The sequence below is a fragment of the Rhincodon typus genome, chromosome 29 (assembly GCF_021869965.1).
Source record: "Rhincodon typus isolate 14 chromosome 29, sRhiTyp1.1, whole genome shotgun sequence".
Classification (NCBI taxonomy): domain Eukaryota; kingdom Metazoa; phylum Chordata; class Chondrichthyes; order Orectolobiformes; family Rhincodontidae; genus Rhincodon; species Rhincodon typus.
The window spans coordinates 29,197,280-29,219,840 of NC_063360.1; the positions used below are offsets into that span (position 1 = coordinate 29,197,280).

At 42.0% G+C, this 22,561-nt stretch overlaps 1 protein-coding gene across 2 annotated transcripts in view; it reads left to right on the forward strand.

Moving 5' to 3' along the window:
* Positions 1 to 6,585: 6,585 nt before the first annotated feature.
* Positions 6,586 to 22,561, forward strand: part of LOC109936003 — a 60,924-nt gene continuing 44,948 nt past the window's right edge. For both annotated transcript variants that reach the window (XM_048614240.1, XM_048614241.1), the window contains exon 1: positions 6,586 to 6,675. The gene's annotated coding sequence lies outside the window, so the exon portion shown is untranslated. The remainder of the gene's footprint in view (positions 6,676 to 22,561) is intronic.

Here is a 22,561-nt window from a genome sequence, read left to right on the forward strand (position 1 = left end):
TGGCAGGACAGGTTGAGAAAGAAGTTAATAAAATACTCTAGGCTTCATTAATAGGAGCATAGAGTACAGTTCAAAAGTGAACATATATATGACTAATTCAGTCCAAGCTGGAGTATTGTGTGCAGTTTTAGGCACCACACTATAGGATAGATGTGAACACATTGAAGACAGTGCAGGAGACAATTGCAATGATGGTTCTGGGATGAAAAATGACTGATATGAGAGTAGATTGGCCAGGTTAGGACAGTTTGGTTTGGAGAGAGAGAAGACTAAGAAGAGATCTGACAGAAATTTTCAAAACCATGAGATGTCTGGACAGAGTAAATAGGGAGAAAGTATTCCTACTTGAGAAAGGATCGAGAGCAAGACGGTACCTTTTATGTATAAAAAAAAACTTGTAAAAGAACTAAAAGTGATATGAGAAATAACTTTTTCACCCAATAATTAGGGTCTGAAATACTGTGCCTGCTAGTGTGTTGGAGGTAGATTCATCAAGACATTCAAAAGATGGTTATTCTGATAGGAAGAATGTGAGGGTCAAGGGGAGGAACCGGATGAATGGCACGGTGTGATTTAGCTCATTGCGGGGAGCTGGCACATGGGCTGAATAACTTCCTTCTGCGCTGTAACAATTCTGTGAGTCATGTGTTAACTTACACTTGGTTTATCTGTTTGATCCAAGTGTTAGTGGAATCACGGTTGAAAATACATTTAATCTGTGCACATTCATTTGCATGCAATTAATTACCTGCTGTGTAATTTTATCAACAGTGGGTTTCAGTGAGCACCCAGTTTTAGGAAGAAATTAAGTTAGAGTAATTGCATAGATTCTCAAATCCATGTTGATATGCAATACACACAGCACAAAAGTCCCTGGAAAACTTCCCACCGTCAAGTATGTTTCCACATGTGGAGCAGGCTCTGGTTGGGATTCGCTGCTGAATCGTGAAGTACGTTTGAGATCATTCAAATTCCAATCACAGACTGAATGAAGTTTCATTTTACTCTGGTGGTGGGAGCCAAATGTAGTCCCTCAGGTATAATTGGGTGTCTCTTCCACACATACCGAGTATCAGTGTAGGTATTTTTAATCAACCTTCTCAGAGATGTTATGACACGCCTCTAGAGCAGAAGGGACTTGAACCCAGGTCTCCTGTCTCAGAGGTAGGGACATTACCATTGTGCTACAAGTGCCCACGATCCAAGTATCAGTACATATATTTTTGATCTAACCTATTTTTCCTAGTTGACTCATTCAGAGATGTTATGACACACCTCTAGAGAAGGTGGGACTTGAACTTGGGTCTCCTGGCTCAGGGGTAGGGACATGGCCTACAAGACTCCCTTCCAAGCATCAGTATGTGCAGACAGGACCTCTTTTTACTAATTAATGGTGATTTATTGTTATAGTCAGACTTTAATCATTACATTATCAGTGTCATAGCGAGTTCAGAATAGTAGATTTAATTCTAATAGCATTAGCTTATAACCAAGGACTGGACAAAAGGGATATTATTCCTGTAACGATGGTGACTCAGGTCTTGTAACAGAGCTCCAACTGCTTTCTGCAGCATCCACTTGCACAGGATACCAGCTGGTCCCAGATGGGATTAATTACAGGGAATCCTCTGCCTATGTTAAATAATGTTCCAGATGATCCAAATGTTTGATGCTTCAAGATTGGACAACTTCTCACACAATAGGTGTCTTTGTTCTTTTCCCTTTGTGCAGTTGCAAGGGGGCCCACTGAAGACAGCACACGTGTTATCAGCCAATACTTTTGGTTTAGCCTTTAAGCCGAGCAAGGGAGTGTTACCAGCATTGTAGCTTGGCCTGTTCACTGGGTTAGTTCTCCAAAGAGAAATGACCATCTGGGTAAGTGTATTGGAGGGTTGCTTGCACACAGTTGGGTGTGCAGCAAATCAATATATTCAATGTAAGAGCAAAAAGGAAGAGAATTGGGTGGGGAAGGAAAGAAAACGCTATTCATTCTACCAGTCTCTCCCCAGTATTTAAGCTTAGGTTACCATTTATAGTGCCCCCCACCCCCCACCACCCCGCCTAAATCTAAATTGTGCTTTTATTTAGACATTCAAGCGACATGGAGTTAGTGCATTAGATTGAGCCTCATGCAAATGGTCAAGCATGACCTTATTGAATCTTGTACACCTCCCTGAGAGAGCAGGCAGAGCCTCAGTTTAAGATCTCATTCAGAATACAGCACAGCCTCAACACTACAATGCAAAGTCAACCTTTCCTTTATGCTTATTCTCACTGGTATGGGCCTTGAACCTACAACATTCAGAGTCAAAGGTGAGAGCAGTACCACCAGTTAATAGTTGTTAATTTGATCTTATTGAATAGCAGAGAAAACTCAAAAGATCAAAGGGCCTCATTCTGAGGCAATTTGTAATGTTCAAAGGCTCATCAAGGTTCAACCACGGGCAGTTCACTTGGTGCAGTGGTAGTGTCCCTACCCCTGGAACAGGAGGCACATAATAACATCTCTAAATAGGTTGATTAGAATAAATAGGTTAAATAAAACAAATTAAGAGCAATTCACTATGCACTGTGAAGATCATAATCGGAAATTTCCTAGTGAGTGCAAATCCACAGCATAACTAGTCATCAAGGCAAAGCCACTAATGAAAGGGTGAAGTAAAGGGAGGATTGTCAAAAGTTTCTGAAAGATTATAGGAGAAAAAAATGACAACTAGAGTTAAGAATCAATACCACCATTTATCAGTTATATAATTTTTCAACCCCATAAAACTGTCCTTTTTCACAACTGATGTAAACAAACAATTCAATCTGCATTATTTACTAACTGTGAAGGAAGAGTCAATTTAAAACATATTAACTTGTTTAATTAGGGTTCAAAGCACTTTTTAAAAAAATGGTATGTGGTAATCGTGTACAAAGCTGCAACCTTTAATCACGAATTGTTCTTCAGCTGTTATGTATACATTATTTTCATGACAATGACACTATTCTTTATCTGTTTTCAGTAGTTTATATTGTAAAGAGAATACTGTACTGTCTCCCTGCTACAGTATTTACAATAAATACATGATGTTAAGGCAGATACCAACCAGGAAAGTCAAATCTGTAGGTTTTAAAGACTACTTTAAAGGACCTGAGATATGTAGAGAGTCAGAGGTTTAAGCAAGTTTTAGAGTTTAGGATTTGACACTGTGGCTTGGCTATTTAAAGTGCCTATCTAGTAAGCTGAGGATCTTGGGTTCAAAACCCATTGTGCATATGCTTAAGCACAGTAGTAATGTCCCTACCCCTGGACTGGGAGACCCAGCTTCAAGTCTCACCTGCTCCACAGGTGTATAATAACATCTCTGAACAGATTGATTAGGAAAAAGCATGCCTAGCAGTGGTAGAGTGATTAGATTCAGAATCCAAAGATCTGCAGGCTAGGTGGATTACCTATGGGGAATGCAGGGTTATAGAGTAGGGGAGCGGGATGTACTTCAGAGGGTCAGTGTGACTTGATGGGCCGAGTGTCCTGTTTCCACACTGTAAGGATTCTAATCAGGGTCCATCCAGACGGAATTGGAGTGTTTAGATATCTCCGAGCATTATAGGGGTGGAAGAGATTGCAGAGACGGGGAGTGAATGAAATGTGAAGAGATTTAAAAGCAGAGGTGATAATTTAAAAATTGAGGCATTATTAAATTACATTGAACCAGCATTGATCAGCAGTGCAGGAGTAATAAATGAATTGGAGGGCTCCACTCCCGCCTCTTTGACCTGTCTGTTTCCTCTCCACCTATCTTCTCCTTTATCCATCTTCTATCCATCTCCCCCTCTCTCTCTATTTATTTCAGAATCCCCTTCCCCTCCCCCCTTTCTGAAGAAGGGTCTAGGCCCGAAACGTCAGCTTTCCTGCTCCTCTGATGCTGCTTGGCCTGTTGTGTTCATCCAGCTCTACACCTTATTATCTCTACCACTGTAGGATGAACCATATCTGAAATGTGGAATAAATATTTTAAAGCTGTGAATAAAACCTGTTACATGCATGGAAACCAGGACCATCTCTACATAGATTTGTGATATAAAACTTACAACATTCTGCTACCATGTCCAATTCACCATTCCTTTCATAACGAGCCTAGACCATAACTATGGCCATATTCCAGATTCTATTTTACTATTCAGTTGCTGCTCTTAAGTGCCATCCATCCCAGTGATCAACCTCGTGAAACTTCTCTGGACTCCTCCAATGCCAGTTACAAACAGTCAGTACAGATAAGGCAAGCAGGACCTGTCATGGGAACAAGCTAAAGTTTACAGATATCATAAGCTGTACCTCAGGAATGACAGTCCCTGTGGCATTCTGCCATTCCCTCAAATCCTGATTCTTTCTTCTTTTGTGATTGACATTCTCCATTGAAAATGGTTCCAAACACCTACCTTCATTGTTAGAATTGGAGCATGATAAAGATAGAGTCTCACTGAAATCTGTTTTCTCCATGATAGCATTGACTAAAGGTTGATGAACATCTGGTAACTTCTCCAACTGTCATCTTGTTTGCTTGGGGCAGAAGTGTAGAACAGTATGCAATGGTGTATGTAATAGAATGACGAATGTTCAATGTGGGACAGGGCTTATCTGGAATTATTGTTAATGTCTAATTGCGCTTGAACTGAGAGCTTGCTTGACCATTTCAAGTGCAGTTAACAATCAAACATGGAGAATCCTGGAGAACGTCAGCAGGTCTGGCAGCATCTTTTTGAAGTTCTGAATCATATCTGACTCGAAACATTAACTCTGTTTCTCTCTCCACAAATGCCACCAGACCGGCTGAGTTTCACTAGCATTCTCTGTTGTTTATTTCAGATTTCCAGCATCTGCAGAATTTTGCTTTTACCTCAAGGATCAACACATTGCTGTGAGTCTGGTGTCACGTGTAGTAAGAATGTCATAGTTGCTTCCATAAAGGATATCTCAAGGTAGCTAAGAGGTGAGTTATCCATTCACTCGCATTTTCTATTACTTTTTCAAGTATTTTGAATATTATTTCATAGAATCCTTACAATGAGGAAACAGGCCATTCAGCTAATTGAGTCCACACCAACTCTGCAAAGATCATCCCACCCAGAGCCAACCCGCTACCCTATCCCTGTAACCCTGCATTTCCCATGGATAGTCCACCAACCCTACACATCTCTGAACACTATAACATGGCCAATCCACACATTTTGCACATCTTTGCACTGTGGGAGGTAAGCAGAGCACTTGACCAGAACTCATGCAGACTCAGGGAGAATGTGCAAACTCCATACAGTGCTAACCACTGAGCCACTGTGCGTGTCACACATCAATCCAAGCTTGGGTAGTTTACAAGGCATGCTGCCTAGGGTGATGGTAGGTTTTGTGGGGTGTACATACTTACTCATTAACAGAAGAACTGTAAACGCAGCTAAAAATTTAAGCAACATTCAGGGAACATTCCCATTTTACAATTCCCATTTTAAGTGAACCAGTTAGGTTTTCCCTTACAATTGACAATGGTTTCATGGTCATCATTAGATTCTTAATTCCAGATCTTTTTTAAATAGCGAATTCAATTCCCACCATCAATCATAACAGGATTCAAACCCAGCTCCACAGAACATTACCAGGGTCTTTCAGTTAATAGGCTTGCGATAATAATACTAGATTATTGTCTCCCTACAAGTTCAAGTCCCACCTGCTCCAAAGGTGTGTAACAACATTTATGAACAAGTTGGTTAGAAAATATCTATCCTGAGGAACTCCTACAGCAATGGCCTGTGACTGTGATGATTAACATCCAAATACCGCAACATTTACAATTGTAGTCAGTTTTCCTCTGATCCTTATTGACTTGGGCTCTTCAGTACAACACTGGAAATGTCAAGGGCAGTCAAATCACCTGAGACCACTTAGTTTTGATGTATCACTCCAAACAATGGCACCCCCAACAGTGCAGCACTCATTGGCACTGCACAGGAGTCAGGCTGTATCACATGACTGAGACCCTGGTGTAAGATCTGAACACACAACCTCCTGGCTACGAGATCAAAGTGCCAACACAGAGCCAGGGCTGATGCTTCTGTGTGCAAATAATGGCAATGAGCCCCACAAGATACTTAACAATGAAGTTACGCAAGAGTTAACTTTGCAAAGTTATCAATGTGGAAATGAAACAAACTGCTAACTTGCCAAGCTATTTGTTGGCTGGAATTAATTCTCCAAGGGGTTAAGTGCTTCTGTGTGATACGTGTGTGGCAGAGTGTAGACGCTCTGGGGTGTATTTAGAGAGACCACAGTCTGATTGTACATCCTCTGAAAGTTGTAATCAGGGTGAACAATCATGTACTGTCTTCACTTCCAGGATTCTGAAGGAACTTGAGGTCTGTGCAAAGGGATTGGTTGCAGTCAATTGACTGTTTAATGTCTTTGTGCGAGAGAGAAAAATGCAACAAGAAAAAAAGACCTGCTGCTGATTGGTGAGCTCGGTCTGGATGCAATTGGATGTGAGCCGGTGAGGGGGTTGGGTTGTAACTGTAGACTTCGTCATGCTCAAGTCTGTAATCACACTTTCTTGCTCCCAGCAAGTACTGTGTGTCACTGTTAACCTCACTTTCAACGAGCTGATAGAGTCTTATTGAAGGTTTGTGGCATTCGTTTTCCAGACAGTAAGTAGGTCTCAATTCTCGTCATACTAGTTAAAGCTATTTAATCAGTAGCTGTTCAATCCACTTGTTAAATAGGCCTGTGTACTTTTTCAGAGCTGGGCACCAAGTGATAGTTTCTTAGTAAAGTGAAAAACAGTTAAACACATCTTTCAGAGAATATTAAGGTTTATGCACAAAAAGAAACTGTGCAGAGCATTGTAATATGTATTAGAAATTTAATATTCACTCATGTAACACAAAACTGCATTGCGTGGAGATGTGTTGGACATTTTACAGTGTTTACAGTGAGGTGTTGTACTGATAAACTGAACTGTGTCTGTTTGGCTCATTCCATAATACTTCTGTCCCCAAGTCAGAAGATAATGATTTGAGTTCTATGTCTGCGCACATAATCCAGGCTAGTTTTCCAGTGCGGTGCTGAGGGAGTGCTGCATTATTGAAGGCACCAACCTGCAGGTAAGACGTTAAACTTTTGTTTCTCCTGCCGGTGTTCGTGGCTCAGTGGATCTTAGATTCGAAGAGGCACTCCTCCTGAGTTCCTTAACCAACAATCTTCCTTCAGCCCACACAGTCAAACCAAATAGATTAACTGATAGTTTAATACAATATTAATAGTGAGATACTACTGGTGTTGAACTTGCCTGCATATTTAAAAAATCACTGCATCATCACATTGGGGTGGCACGGTGGCTCAGTGGTCAGCACTGCTGCCTCACAGTGCCAGGGAGTCTGGTTTGAATCCACTGTCTATACGGAGTTTGCACATTCTCCCTGAGTCTGCATGGGTTTCGTCCGGGTGCTCCAGCTTCCTCCCACAGCCCAAAGATGGGTGGATTGGCCTTGCTATATTGCCCTATAGTGTCCAGGGATCTGCAGGCTAGGTGAATTAGCCATGGGGAAATGCAGAGTTACAGGATTAGTTTAGGGGGTGAATTTGAGCAGGATGCTCTTTGGAGGGTCAGTGTGGGCTCGATGGGCTGAATGGCCTGCTTCCACATTGTAGGGATTCTATGATTCTACCACCAAGTAATTCAGTGTGAACTATTTTTAAAGCAAAAAGAGCTTTGTCAAACATGGCACTGAATCAGAAACTTTCTTTAACAGGAGCCAAAGTTAATGTTAGAGGAAAAAGCAGAAAGATTTGCATTCATATAGCACGTTTCACAACTACCAGACATTTTGGAATGCTTTATAGCCAATGAGGGACTTTTAAAGTGGTGCCGGAATGTGGGAATCTGTTGTAACACAGGAAATCAGCAGCCAATTTGCGCACAGCAAGTTCCCACAGACCCCGATATGACAATGATCACGTAACCTGTTTTCTTGATGTTGATGGAGGGATAAATATTGGCCAGGAAATCAGGGATTCTCATCTTTGAAACAGTGCCTTGAATTATTATATGTCCACCTAAGAGAACAGGTAGGGTCTCGGTTTAATGTCTCATCAGAAAGTAGCCCATCCGGCAGACCTGTACTCCCTCAGTAGTGCATTGGAGTATCAGCCTTAACTTCTGTGCTTAAGCCTCTGAAGCGGGATTTGCAACTCTGAGAGGAGAGGTCAATCTATTGAGCAATTCAAAAAGGTTAATTTTATTTGTAACAGGCTGTTTGATCCCAGCTATGTGTGTTTTCTTTTCAATTGTATTATTACAGTTTACACAACAAGAATTTCTGACAACAGGGCAAACTAATGCAAGTACAAAATTAACAAGTTTCAAACAAGGTTAGAGATTAGAACAGCAACTCATATTCCGCTTGGGAACCCTGCAGCCCAATGGTATCAATGTGGATTTCACAAGCTTCAAAATCTCCCCTCCCCCTACCAAATCCCAAAACCAGTCCAGCTCATCCCCGCCTCCCTAACCTGTTCTTCCTCCCACCTATCCCCTCCTCCCACCTCAAGCCGCACCCCCATCTCCTACCTACTAACCTCATCCCGCCCCCTTGACCTGTCCATCCTCCCTGGACTGACCTATCCCCTCCCCAACTCCCCACCTACACTCACCTTTACTGGCTCCATCCCCGCCTCTTTGACCTGTCTGTTTCCTCTCCACCTATCCTCTCCTCTATCCATCTTCTATCTGCCTCCCCCTCTCTCCCTATTTATTTCAGAACCCCCTTCCCCTCCCCCATTTCTGATGAAGGGTCTAGGCCCGAAACGTCAGCCTTTCTGCTCCTAAGATGCTGCTTGGCCTGCTGTGTTCATCCAGCTCTGCATCTTGTTGTCTTAGAGATTAGAAAACATTTGTCTCCCATGTGATATTTGAGGTATGGACCAGACACTCAGAAAAGGGCATTGATTGGTGGTGAAGTGGTACCTTTAAAAAGGAGCTGTTGACATGAAGGATCTAGAAATATTAATTACTGATTTAACTTTTTTTTCAAGGGATTATAACTATACCTCAAAGTTTAGCCTTAGTTTGTAGTAGCAGCGGCTTCATATGAAAACCAGAAGTTGTGTTGCATAAAATGGATGCTAAGGCTTATCCTAGTTCTGCCGTGAAGTGGGATTCCATCCTCCAGATCGGATCTGACTCTAGATCCGTTCACATATTTTCTGAGACTCATCAATTCCACACGTATCAAGAAATCAAAAGCGCACTGGGTGTGATCTACCAAACTATGCCACTAGCGGATGAGGGCCCCAGATGCCAGCCTGCATTTTTTAAAAACATGTAGCCCTTGCAACAATGCTATTTCGGGATATTCTTGGGAATAATGGGCTGACTGGCCTCTTTTCACTCCAGTTTTTGCATTTCTATAGCACCTTTACCAAGTAAAATGTTTCGCAATGCTACACAGGGGTGTAGTCAGCTACAAGTTGATACTGAAGCAAAGGAGAGCCATTTGGTCAGGTGACGGAGGCTGATGGAGTCTGCAGGGCTGAGGAATCCTACAGAGGTGGGGTTTGTAAACCTGAACCCCACCATCTCCCTCCCGCAGCCCACCCACTCATGCCCATTGTCTGACCCTCCCGTTCCAGGTTACTAAATAATTTTAAAAGTTTTTTAAAGTGTGCATGTTTTTAATCAGCTTTCCCTTGCTGATACATGCTCACAACTAGTGACTTTGCTGTGATCTTTTTCTACAGACTGCAGCCCACTCCTCCCTCTCTCCATCCCCTCACTCAAGACAGCAACAAGTTTCTCACATCCCATTCAGGACTCTCTCTGTCCAGCAGGAACTGACATTGCTCCGGGCCTACACAGACTCAGGTAGCTACACACCTCAATCCTGCCTTGCTCTCATGCCTTCATTGTGTCCATTTGAAGATAGGGACACGGGTTCCCTTCAAGCACAGACCCAAGTATTCTTGTCCCTACGGAAACATTGGAAATAGAAGTGGAGTAGGCCATTCGGCCCTTTGAGCCTGTTCCGCCATTCATCAAAATCATCCAACTCAGTACCCTGTTCCTGCATTTCCCCCAAATTCTTTGATCCTAAAGCCGCAAGTGCTATATCCAATTCCTTCTTGAAACCATCCAATGTTTTGGCCTTGACTGTTTTCTGTGGTGACAAATTCCACAGACTGACTACCCTCTGTGTGAAAACATTTCTCCTCACTTCTGTCCCAAATAGTTTACCCGATATCCCTAGACTGTGACCCCTGGTTCTGGACATTCCCACCACGGGAACACCCTCTTGCATCTAACCTGTCTAGTCCTGTTAGAATTTTTTAGGCATCTATGAGATTCACCTCCCCTCATTCTCTGAATTTCAGCGAATATAATCCTCTCCAATTCAACCTCCCCCTCATACGTCAGTCCTGCCCTCCTAGGAATCAGTCTGATAAACACTCGCTACATTCTCTCTTATAACATGAATATCTTTCCTCAGAGAAGGAGAACAAAACTGAACACATACTCATCAAGGCTCTATATGATTGCAGCGAGACATCCCTGCTCCTGTACTCGAAACCTCTCTCAATAAAGGCCAACATACCATTTGCTGAATTTACCACCTGCTGTACCTGCATGCTTACCTTCAGCAACTGGTATACAAGGGTCATTGCACATTTCCTTCTCTCAATTTATAGCCATTTGGTTAATAATCTGCCTTCTTGTTTCTGCTACCAAAGTGGCTAATCCCATATTTATCCACATTATACACATCTTCTCTGCATTTATCCACTCATTCAGTTTATCCAAGTCACACTGCAATATCCCTGCATCCTCCTCACAGATCACCCTCCGACCCATTTTTGTGTCATCAGCAAATTTGGAGGTATTACATTTAGTTCCCTCATCTGAATCATTAATATATATTGTGAATAGTTGGGGTCCTAGCACTGATCCCTGTGTTACTCCACCAGCCACTGCCTGCTATTTGAAATGAGACCATTATTTCCAACTCTTTGTTTCCTGTTTGCTAACAAGTTTGCTATTCTATCTCAATGCACTCCCCCAATCCCATGCACTTTCATTTTACATGTTATTCTCTTATACTGGGGACTTTGTCGAAAACTTTCTGCAAGTTCAAATAATTGACATCCGGTGGATCCCCGCATCATCTCTGCTAGTTACATTCTCAAAGAATTCCAATGGAATTGTCAGGTGTGTTTTTCCTTTCATAAATCTATGCTGACTCTATCTGATCCTGCCACTATTTTCTAAGTGCTTTGTTATTAAATCTTTCATAATGGGCTGTAGCATGTTCCCCACTACCAATGTCAGGTTGATTGGTCTATAATTCCCAGAATTCTCTCTACCTCCAATTTTCAGTAGAGGGGCTACATTAGCTATCCTCTAATCTCTAGGAACTGTTCCAGACTCTACAGAATGTTAGAAAAGCCCACCGTTGCATCCATTATTTCTAGGACCACTTTTTTAAATTCTCTGGTATTAGATTATGAGGGCCTAGGGATTTATCAACCTTCAATCCTATCAATTTGTCCGGCACCATTTCCCTACTGATACCGATTTCCTTCAGTTCCTTCCTTTCAATAAACACTGTGCTTCCCAACAATTATGGTATAGTATTTGTGTTCTCCTTTGTGAACACAGAAACAAAATATGTATTCAGTTGATCAAACATTTCTTTGATCACCATTCTCGGGTGGCACAGTGGCTCAGTGGTTAGCACTGCTCCCTCACAGCGCCAGGGACCCGGGCTCAATTCCACCCTCAGGCAACTGTCTGTGTGTGTGGGGTTTGCACATTCTCTCCGTGTCTGCATGGGTTCCCTTCAGGTGCTCTGGTTTCCTCTCCAAGTCCAAAGCTGTACAGGTTAGGTGAATTGATCATGCTATATTGCCCGCATTGTGCAGGTTACGTGGATTAACCATGGGAGTTGCAGAGTTTCAGGGATAGGGTAGAACAGATTTTGCATTATATGAATGACTTAAATATGATAGCTCTCTGAAACCAGCACGTAGCATGTGGAGGAGGGGAGGGTGGGGCGGGGTGGGGTGGGGTGCGGGGCTGGGGGAAGAGACAGCTGGGCGTTCTGAGGTAACAAAGCATCACATTCCTGATCTCCCAGCCTCAGAAATTCGACTAACAAAGTGCAAACTGAACGGCAGTCAGAATATAAGCACTTGCTTGTCACTTTAAAAAGTTACGTCCACTTTCCTTCGTTTGGGGGCTAAAATGTTCACCAGAAGGAGTCACTGAGACACAGCTGGGAAGTGTAATGGGTCAGTGTATTCTATAAAAGATGAAAGAGGTTAGGTTGATGGGTCACTGCATCCATGAAATAGATACCCATTGAAAACTGCTTTGTACAATCTGCGATATTCCCCGATATGTGGACACAAAGATTTGCATTGATCATTACCCATTTTCCACTAGCAGAATCACTTACTGAACCTATTTCTGATTTATGACTAGTACAGTCACTGTAATGTTTTAGTGTATACACTGCACAGGATCTCCCTTCTACCCAAGTACACCAGCTGATGGTGTTAGAGTGAACGTACAGTACTTTTACAATACAGCATCGTGATGTACCACAGTCCAAACATTAACAATCTGGAACGTTGGCGGTACTTTGAGAAAAACTATACTTTCTGATTCCAATTTAAGTCCGAATCTGATTTAAACAATTCACTGAAAAATGAATTGTCCACATTTCCTTTCAGTCCTTTTCTGTCCCCCACTTTAAGGTACAGATTTGTTCTGCAGGAAGCAGACTACAGCACATCAAGTGTATATCCAAACACTTATAAAATGCAGTGAGCATTTCTGCCTCTGCCAACATTTCAGGCATTGAGTTCCAGACTTACCATCCTCTGGGTGAAATAAATTCTTAAGTCTGCTCTCATCTCCCCATCACATTCTGTTTCCTCAACTTTCAAATGTTCAAGCTTGCAATGGAGGATAAAGAGTCCAAATGTCTTAATGATGTACCAGCAGCCTCTTGTACCTCATTAAACAGGCTGTTCTCCCGAGGAGAGATTGGTTAGGCCTAAATCGTTTTGTTTGGAGTGTAGATAGTTGAGGTGCAATATTTCTAAAGGTCTTGGGAGACTGGAAATGAAGAATCGCTTTCCCTTAGAGAGAGATCAATAACTAGGGAAGATAATTTTAAAGTAATTGGTGGAGGGATTCATCATTGTCAGTTGTCCCTCTATTCAATGCTGACATCTATTTAGGGTCGAGCATTTCTGCTGTGGATGTTCATGTGACTGAACAGGCTGATTCATGGTCACATGGGGCAGAATGTCCCATGAGGCAGTAGGATCCAAAGTGCGGGATTAGCTTCTTTTGCTTTCCTTCTCTGTAGTGCCTCTGCATCATCGTGAAGACGTTTGGACTCAATGTGCGAAGGGACTTGATGAGCAGGTTGTCACCATTTTGAATGACAGGCAGCAAGCTCCTCCAAATCATTAAAGCCAACACTGCTGTGCTTCGAGGACAGTCTTTGTAACTGTATTCTTTGTCTTCTCATAGAACCTCAGCCATTGGAGAGTTGAAAAGACAGGATAAGATAGGAAAGACTAGAGGAGAGTTGAGAATTTATTTCATCCAAGCGATGCTGGATCTGGAACTCACTGCCTGAAATGATGGTGGAGGTAGAATACCTCATTGTATTTCTAGAAATGCTAAGATATGCATTTGAAATGCTGTAAACTACAGAGCTAAGGACCAAAAGGTGCAAGGTAGGATTATACTGGCTAGCCCTCATTCAGATGGACTAAATGAGCTCCTTTTGTGCCACAAATTTTCTAAATTTCTCCTCATTTGAAAATGTTCACCATCAGGCCTGACCCTCGAATAGTCACAACAGTCAATGGACTTCAGTCAGGAACAGGAAACCAACTCTCTCCCTGATATATAACAAAAAACTGCAGATGCCAGAGATCTGAAACGAAGATCAGAAATTGCTGGAGAAACTCAGCAGGTCTGGCAACATCAGTGGTGAGAAAGCAGAGTTGGCGTTTCCAGTCCAGTGACTGAAAGAAGGGTCACTGGACTTGAAACATGAACTCTGCTTTCTCTCCACAGATGCTACCAGACCTGCTCAGTTTCTCCACCATTTTTGTTTCATGTTGTAGAAATCTCACCGTTGCCTCTGTTGAAAGCAACTAGCTCAGGACAAAAATTGGAGTTGAGCCTGGCCTGATCCAAAATGCTCAGCACCATCCAGAAACCTGTAAGCAAGGAAACATCGCTTGAATTACTTTGATACGAACAAACAATTTCAGTAGATGCATTGTTTATTGAAGTAAATTCGTCGATTCAGCAGGAAGCAAGAGGGTCAAGACCAGAGAATGGTCCCTTGGATATGGTGTCACATTTTCTGACCCATGTTTTATTGAACAAGGTTCCTCCTTGATACTGTGATATCAGTGAATTGGCAATTTAATACTGAGTATGGTGTATTCGTGACAGTGGATCATATACCAGGATCACCTGTGGATATACTGAACTTTGAATTCAACATTTTTTGAAAAGGATTGTTACAGCCAATTAAACATGCATGTAAATTTAGTGACTGTCTGGAGAGAGACTCTGGAATTTCAATGTGTCAAGGAAGCTTCAGTGGGATGAACTTAAAAGGGAGAAGTGCACTATGAATTGAGCTATAATCTCCTGGGAATTATGTCAGACTGGAAACATGATGGGACAAGAGACAGCAGTCAGGACAAGAGACGTGTTTTCTCTCTTCCCCCTTTTGAGAACACACAAGGTCAAGGGTAAAAGGCCAGTTCAGCTCTAGTCTGTGAGAGTTCATGAAAGATGGTGTGCTAGTGAGCTAAAGTACTCATTTCTACTAGCCTGGGTTTAAGCACTAGTATGCTGTGATGGTCAATGTCAAAGAACCATCTACTGCATGTAAAGTATTCTCTCTCTCTCTAAGTGCAGGAAGGCAGCTAGCTAGCAAATAAGTCAAAAGAAAATAGGACGAAAGGGACTTTAGCTAACCTGCAAAGCTAAGAATCCCAAAACTGACTGTTCAACCATCAATAATCTATGCCTCACAAACAACCCAGAGACTGAACTGTATGTTTTTTAATTTTCATCTTTTTATGGATTCTTTCCTAACCTGTGCATGTGTGTTTTGCAATATTATTTCTTCTGTTTAGGACCTAATAAATACACAATGTTGTTAACTCAAGAAAGCCCGATTAAATTGGATCCTTTTAAAACAAATTCATTTGGTCCAGGAAAAAGGTATTCACAAGGAAGGAGATCCTTTGTAAATTAATCTTGTTGCAACCAACCAAGGGGTGGATGAATAACAAAAGGAAGCTAGTGCATCCATCCTGACTAGGGAGCTTGATAATTTAGGGTATTTTGCCTCGAACCACAATAACTTGGCAAACTTAACCATATGTCTGGTTCTAACAATCTGTTACATTCTGACAAAGACACAAATAAGTTTCTCACCTAACGCTACTTATGTCTCCCAGTTTCTGTTGACCATCCATACAATGGTGTGACTTGCCTGAAAAGTTTTCAGTGCTGTTCCAAAATTGTAGCACATTTCAACTAATCTAACCAAAAGAATGGGGCATCATAGGAGCAGAAAGGCTGACGTTTCGGGCCTAGACCCTTCTAGGCCCGAAACGTCAGCCTCTCTGCTCCTATGATGCTGCTTGGCCTGCTGTGTTCATCCAGCCCTGCACCTTGTTGTCTCAGATTCTCCAGCATCTGCAGTTCCTACTATCTCTAACCAAAAGAATCACAGTTCTATGTGTTTCAACAGGTTTTTGTTTGATCTCACTCTCTTTAATCATTAATCTCTCACCCAATATCTAGCCATCTTTGACAGCTCTCCAATTTGGAGAGATTTGTCCCATGGTCTATTTTGTTTTTCTATTAAAACCATAAAATATAAACAGTTTGAAAATACCATTGGCATGGAACTGACTTTGAAACATGCTGGTATTTCCTGCTTGGTGAAATTTGGCCAAGATGTTATAGTCAATATTTAACTTGTTGAGCCGTCTCAGTGGGATAATTGGGAAGAATTCAATGACTGCGTCAAGATATTGTGATTCAATATTATGTTTGGATGGAGACTGCTGCACAGTAGGAGTGAATGGGAAGTGGTTTGATGGCCTGATGTCCATGTGGTTGTCGAATATGCTCATATCAGGCCTGCCTCGATATGAAGCTGGCTGTGTGTGTCGTTTTTACGTTAGGCATTGACCTAACTGTAGAGCTCAGCATAAAACAGCTCATTGACTGCAGGAAGCATTCCTGCACAAGAAACATGTGTTCCAACTAACCTTTAAATGCGTACAATCAAACTGTGAATCCCAGAATAGATTAATTGCATTGCTGATGCATCATGAGCTTCTCTCACACACTCTCTTGGCAACTTCTGTCTAACCAGCTTGCAATTCCCTCCTTTGTTTCACCTCCTGCAATGAATCTGAACATATATGTAATACTCCCAGGGACCATTCTCATAAAATATTGGCATTCCTGATGCACAGTCCTTTCTCCCATGGTGAGGTTAGGCATACTGTCAGGCTTGTGCATTGATGACAAATATTTCTGACCTTCGTCAATAGCATATGTGTTTGTCTGTATATGGCTACATTCCTGTGCATCTGTCAGATTCCTAAACATAGGCACAAAAATGTCAATGCTAATTTTCATAGAATCCCTACAGTGTGGAAACAGACCATTTGGCCCAACAAGTCCTCACCAACTGTCTGAAGAGCATCCCACCCAGTCTCATCCTCCTACCCTATCCCTACTATCCTGCATTTCCATGACTTATCCACCTAACTTACACATTCCTGGACACTGTGGGCAATTTAGCATGGCCAATCCACCTACCCTGCACATCTTTGGACTGTGGGAGGAATCTGGAGCACCCAAAGGAGACCCACACATGCACGGGGAAAACAAACAAACTCCACACAGATAGTCACCCAAGGCTAGAATTGAACCTGGGTCCCTGGCGCTGTGAGGCAGCAGCGCTAACCATTGGGCCACCATGCCACCCAATAATCACTTCTTGGACCTGACTTATGAAGCAACTTCATTAAGCCCATGGGTGAATGAAAAATTCTGAAGAATGATCACTGGACCCGAAACATTAACTCGGATTTCTCTCCACAGATGCTGAGTTTTTCCAGCAACATTTTGTTTTTGTTTTGTTTCTTTCAGCCAGTCTCTCCCTTGCAAACTCCCATCCATGCCTTTTGAACTGGGGACTTGAATTCCACTCTGGGTTCAAATTCGACTTGAGGGGCTTGGGTGCAAAAATCAAAGCTGACATTCTAGTGTAATACCAAGGCTCTGCATTGTCTGAGATGCCATCTTTCAGAAGAGATTTTAGACTGAAGCCATACCCTCCTGACACTATTTTGAAGAGGAAGGAAGTTAACCTTAGTGCTCAACCCAAGAAAATGTATCGCAAGCAACATTGTAAAAAAAAACAATTATCTGATTGCTATCATATAGCTATTTGTTCAATCTTACTGTGTACAAATTGCAAGATTTCCTAGATGTTTCCAATTTTACAGCAGAAATTAGACTTCACAAAATACTTATTTGATTGTGAAGCACTTTGAGACTTCAGGTTTGAGAAAAGTGCTATAAAATTCAAGTCTTTCTTGTTATGTTTGGGCTACAGGGAGGACACCAAAGTTTCTAATCCAGTGTGTTCCTGAGCCAGCCAATCGAGGATGACCAGGTTTAATTCCATGCCTCTGCTGAGAGTGGCAAATGCAAGCAATCCAGCAACTTCAGCCCTATGATTAACCTCAGTGCAGTGAGGAAATTATCCTGCTTTCCTCTGCTCATCAATACTGCTGGAAACAGGGTTTGGGTTCAGCTCCAAGATGTGCTTTGCTAATTGACCTGTCTGGCCGCATGCAGAAAGAATGGTCACTCAGGTCCAATACAGCACTCCAGGATGTGTAATTCTCAATACTCCTGATTCATGGTACACTGAGGAGATTTTAAATAACTCAACTTGGCTTTAGTGCTAGAAATGATAGAAATAGTGGATAGGAATTGTGTGCAAGGATGTGGGGATAAAGCCGGAGATTGGTACTGAGGTAATGATGCTCATTTGAAGAGCCAGTGCAGGTATGATGGGCCGAATGCTCTCTGTCTGCTCTGTAACATTTCTGAGATCCATAGGGTCTTTTGAAAAGTGAATGCTAGGACATATTTTAAGAAGTCCGTATATAATGAGTCAAATGAAAAGGTACCTGAAATACAAGAGCAAAGAGAATGATCTGAAAATTGATATCTGGAAAGGAAAATGTCAATATTTCAGCAGTTTCATCAGAGCTGCAAAGCTACAGAGACTTCTTCTAGAGAGATCAGGGAGGACAGTAAAAAGAGGGTGGACCTAGGCCTAAAGAAATGATTGACAGATGTCACAAAGGGGTTGCAGATGAGCTACTGAAGGCGTGTGAGGATGGCACAAGACAGATGACAGCGGTGTACCACGATAACAGATCTCCTGGCAGGAAAAGCTACAAGCAGCAGCAGTTCAGAGCTCCAAATGGAAGATTTGAACAGCAGTGCATGTAGCCTTTAGTTCAGCAGAAGGCATCCCCACTTTAAGCTGTTCCTAACTTGGGGGCCAGCTTCACTTAGTAGGAATGCTCTCACCTCTGTGTCCTCAAGGTGGACTCTGCAAGTTCAGGACGTAATCCTATTATCCAAGACAACGCTTCTGCACAATTTTAAAGGAGTGCTGCATTGTTAGCAATGCCACTTTTGGGATAAGTTATTCAATTGGGACTTCATCTGCCTTCATAAGTAAAAATTGTTCCGCAAGCAGAACCACCAAAACTAGAGTTTATAGTTTATTTATCTATTTGCAGTTTATGTGTTGACACACTTCCAAAAATGTATTGGCAGTGAAGGGCTTTCAAAAGATATAAAGATGTGAAAGGCACTAAATGTAGATATAAATGTAGACAACATGAGTCCCTTTATGTGTAACCAATAGGAATTATTGGCCTCTTAACAAAGGCTCAAACACGTGTTCCAAAGAGTTGCCAAATGAGATGGTCATGCTGTCAGTGCAGCCCTAATAACTACTGGTACACTCTCTAAATGCAGGTTCTTTATTTCCAAGTCTCACCTCCTGCTTTGTTCCTTCTGTATTTGATTTGATTTATTATTGTCACACGTACCTAAGTACAGTGAAAAGTTTTGTTTTGCGTGCAGCACAGGCAGATAATATCATATAAAGTGCATTCAGGTAATAGAACAGAGCGAGGAATACAATGTTACAGCTGCAGAGAAGGTACACAAGGAATGAGATCAACATTAAATTTAAAATTTCAGACATCCATTCGGAAGTTAAAGCAGAGGGGAAGAAGCTGTACTTGAATCTGTTGGTACGTGTGTTTAAGCTTTTGTATCTACTGCCCAACGGAAGAGATTATAACAACGCTGGGAGGGGTCTTTGATTATGGTATTGGTCAACTGTTGCACAGTTGCTCTGCTTATGTTGTGGCATCTCTTTCTCTCTGTCTTTCTTTCTCTCTCTCCCCAACACCACCCATCTCTTAATAGTTTTGCCTTATTTCCTCTGGCAAGGGAAAAAGAGGAGAGGGCACAGGGCTGAATTGCAACTCTCTTTTTTAGAAAAGGGCTTGTATTTATATAGTGCCTTTCATGATCACTCAAAGTCCCAATGTGCTTTACAGCCAAAGAAATACTATTGTCACATATCACTGTTGTAACGTAGAAAATGAGGCAGCCAGTTCTCACACAACAAGCTTCCGAAAACAGCAATGTGATCACAATCAGATAATCTGTTTCAATGACGTTAATTGAGAGATTAATCTGAGCCAAATCATTAGAATAACTCCACTGCTCTTCCTCAAAATAGTGCCATTGGATCTTTTAAATCCAGTTGAGAGGGAAGGCTTCAGTTTAACACCACATCTGCAAGTTGGCACCTCTGGCAGTGAGGCACTCTGCAGTCACATCTCACTGCCCTGAAGCAATCGGAAGATGCATTGAGTGCTGCAGACACTCAGGGTGTGATAGGCTGCACCAACAGCATGACCATCTCATTGCCAATCATTCCAATATTGGCAACTCTTTGGAACACGTGTTTGCGTCTCTGTTAAAAGGCCAATAATTTATATTCTTTACACATAAAGGGAGTCATGTTGACTTTGAAAGGTGGAATATAGTGGAATGGTGTCAATTTAGTCAATCATTATACAGCACGCCCCCATTGAAACCAAACGATAAGGATAGTCAGGCAGCATGTACGATAAGTAGCTGATATGACAACAGCAATTTACAACTACCATGTAAAGTAAACGTCACTCTCAGGGGCACTGGTTCACGTTGCGAACCTGGCCCATTGACTTTGGGCAACCTGGGGATTTTCAGTACCCGGCTGCATGAGAAGCAGCAAGGTTCGAGGAGAGAGTACACTGGCACCATACAACTGCACTGGCACAAGGCCAGCCTTCTCAGATCAGACCCATCGTTTTCAAACAAAAATCCTTTCATGCCTCAAAGCTACATGCTTAAACGACTGAATCCAGTCTGTACCACATGTGCGGGTAAAGAGGTAGTGATGGTAAATTTCCACTGGTTCATTTTATTTTCACACTGATTTTACTTTTTGATCCTCATCATCGCTATGCTGCAGTGAGTAGGCATCTAATGAAGATCGGGTTTTCTGTAAACTTGAACAATTAAATATCATTATGAAGAGATTTCCTTGTAGGCTCCTCCAACTTATTGTATCCATGCAGTGTTCTCCACCAACCTATCCACTAGAGAGAATTTCAGTGTCCTTTGGCTCTCCATAGTATATGGAACACTTTTACAAAGGTAATTGATGCCTCTGGGTGCATATATTTAATACAAAATTACATTCCAGCAGGTTTTCATTAAATTAAAACCATTGTTCTGTATCTTTCTTTTTTACCTTTGACATCCTCTCCCTTCTTGATTATCCTTTACCTTGTGATAGGTTAGAAAAGTCAAGTAGATTTAATTTCTCAATTTAATTCCTCAAACCTCCTTGCATTCTCCTCCAGTGTATCTTTCTATGTCTTAAAACCCAATTGAGAAAGCTGGCAGCCAACATGCTGACAATCAGGAATTGAAAAGTTTAGTGATTCTTCAAGATTAACCATTCACAGGTACCCTGAGGAAATCTGATCAAATCCTACTGATTGATTGTGCTCCTTGAAGCGTCTTGAGACAGATTCCTGCGGTAAAGGTGCTGTAAATGCAAGTAGTTGTTGTTTTGCTCTGCTGACTACTCTACATTACTACTCTAGGCCATGCAGTAGGTTTACACCACCCCCTGTGCTTTCTGTTTAAAGACAGCTCTGATGGATAAAACATGTCTTTTCTCTGGTAGCCGTGAGGTTTATGTATGACATGGGCTCAGACATGGGAATTAGCCATAGTCCATAAAGGACCACAGTTATCTCCTTCCAGTAGAGTGACAATCAGTTCTATAGTTTGAAAGGTACAGCTCCACATCAAGCATGGAGCAGGGTGAAGGGAAAGATTGTATGAACCACCAGAAAACCAGACTACCACATCTCAGCATTAGAAATGCAGGTTGTAGAGCCATAGAGTGGAAACAGACCCTTCAGCCCAACTCACCCATGCTGACAACTGAACTAGTCCCATTTGCCTACGTTTGGCCCATATCCCTCTAAACCTTTCCTATTCATTTACCTGTCCAAATGTCTTTTAAACGTTGTAACAGCGCCTGCATCTACCACTTCCTTTCAATGGTCAACCAGAACAGCTCCAGCCTTGATGGAGAGAAGGTGATGCTCATTAGACTTTGTACAGGAGGTCCAGGTTCAAGTCCCTACTTGCTCCAGGGGCATGTAACAACATCTCTGAACTGGTTGATCAGAAAAATACGTTAAATGAAAAAAAAACTTATGAGCTGGTTCCTTCTGGAAAAAAAGAGGGAGCTGGGTCCTGGTTTCTATTGCCCGTAATGGGCTTTGCATGTACATTTCTAATTGGCTACATGGATGATTAATAGTTAAAATTTTAAAAAGTCACAGTGATTTGTGGGAAATTGTTTGGTTGTGTGTGATAACACTTCCAGATTAAAAGGAAGAGCTGGGGCCAGTTGTGACTGGTTAGCTCAGATGGTTAGGATAATAACACTGTGGTCATGGCTTAAATTGCCATGGTAGCCAAAGTTGCAGATTTAGCCCCCACACCCCCAGACTTTAACTGGGGAGGTGGTGGCATAGCGGTAATTAGAAATTCCGGAAACCCCAGCCTGCCTGGGTGGATATGGGTTTGAAACCCACGATGGTAGATGGTGAAATTTGAATTCAGTAAAAATAAAGATGTTTCACCACGGCAGATTTGATGATGGCAAAAAGAAAATATTCAGTTGTGTGGAAGTACCCTCATGGATATTAAAAAGAGCTGCTTCCCTTTTCCCCCTTCAAACTCCATTTTAATTTAATCCCCTCCCTCTCTCAGAACTGAGGAAGGGTCAC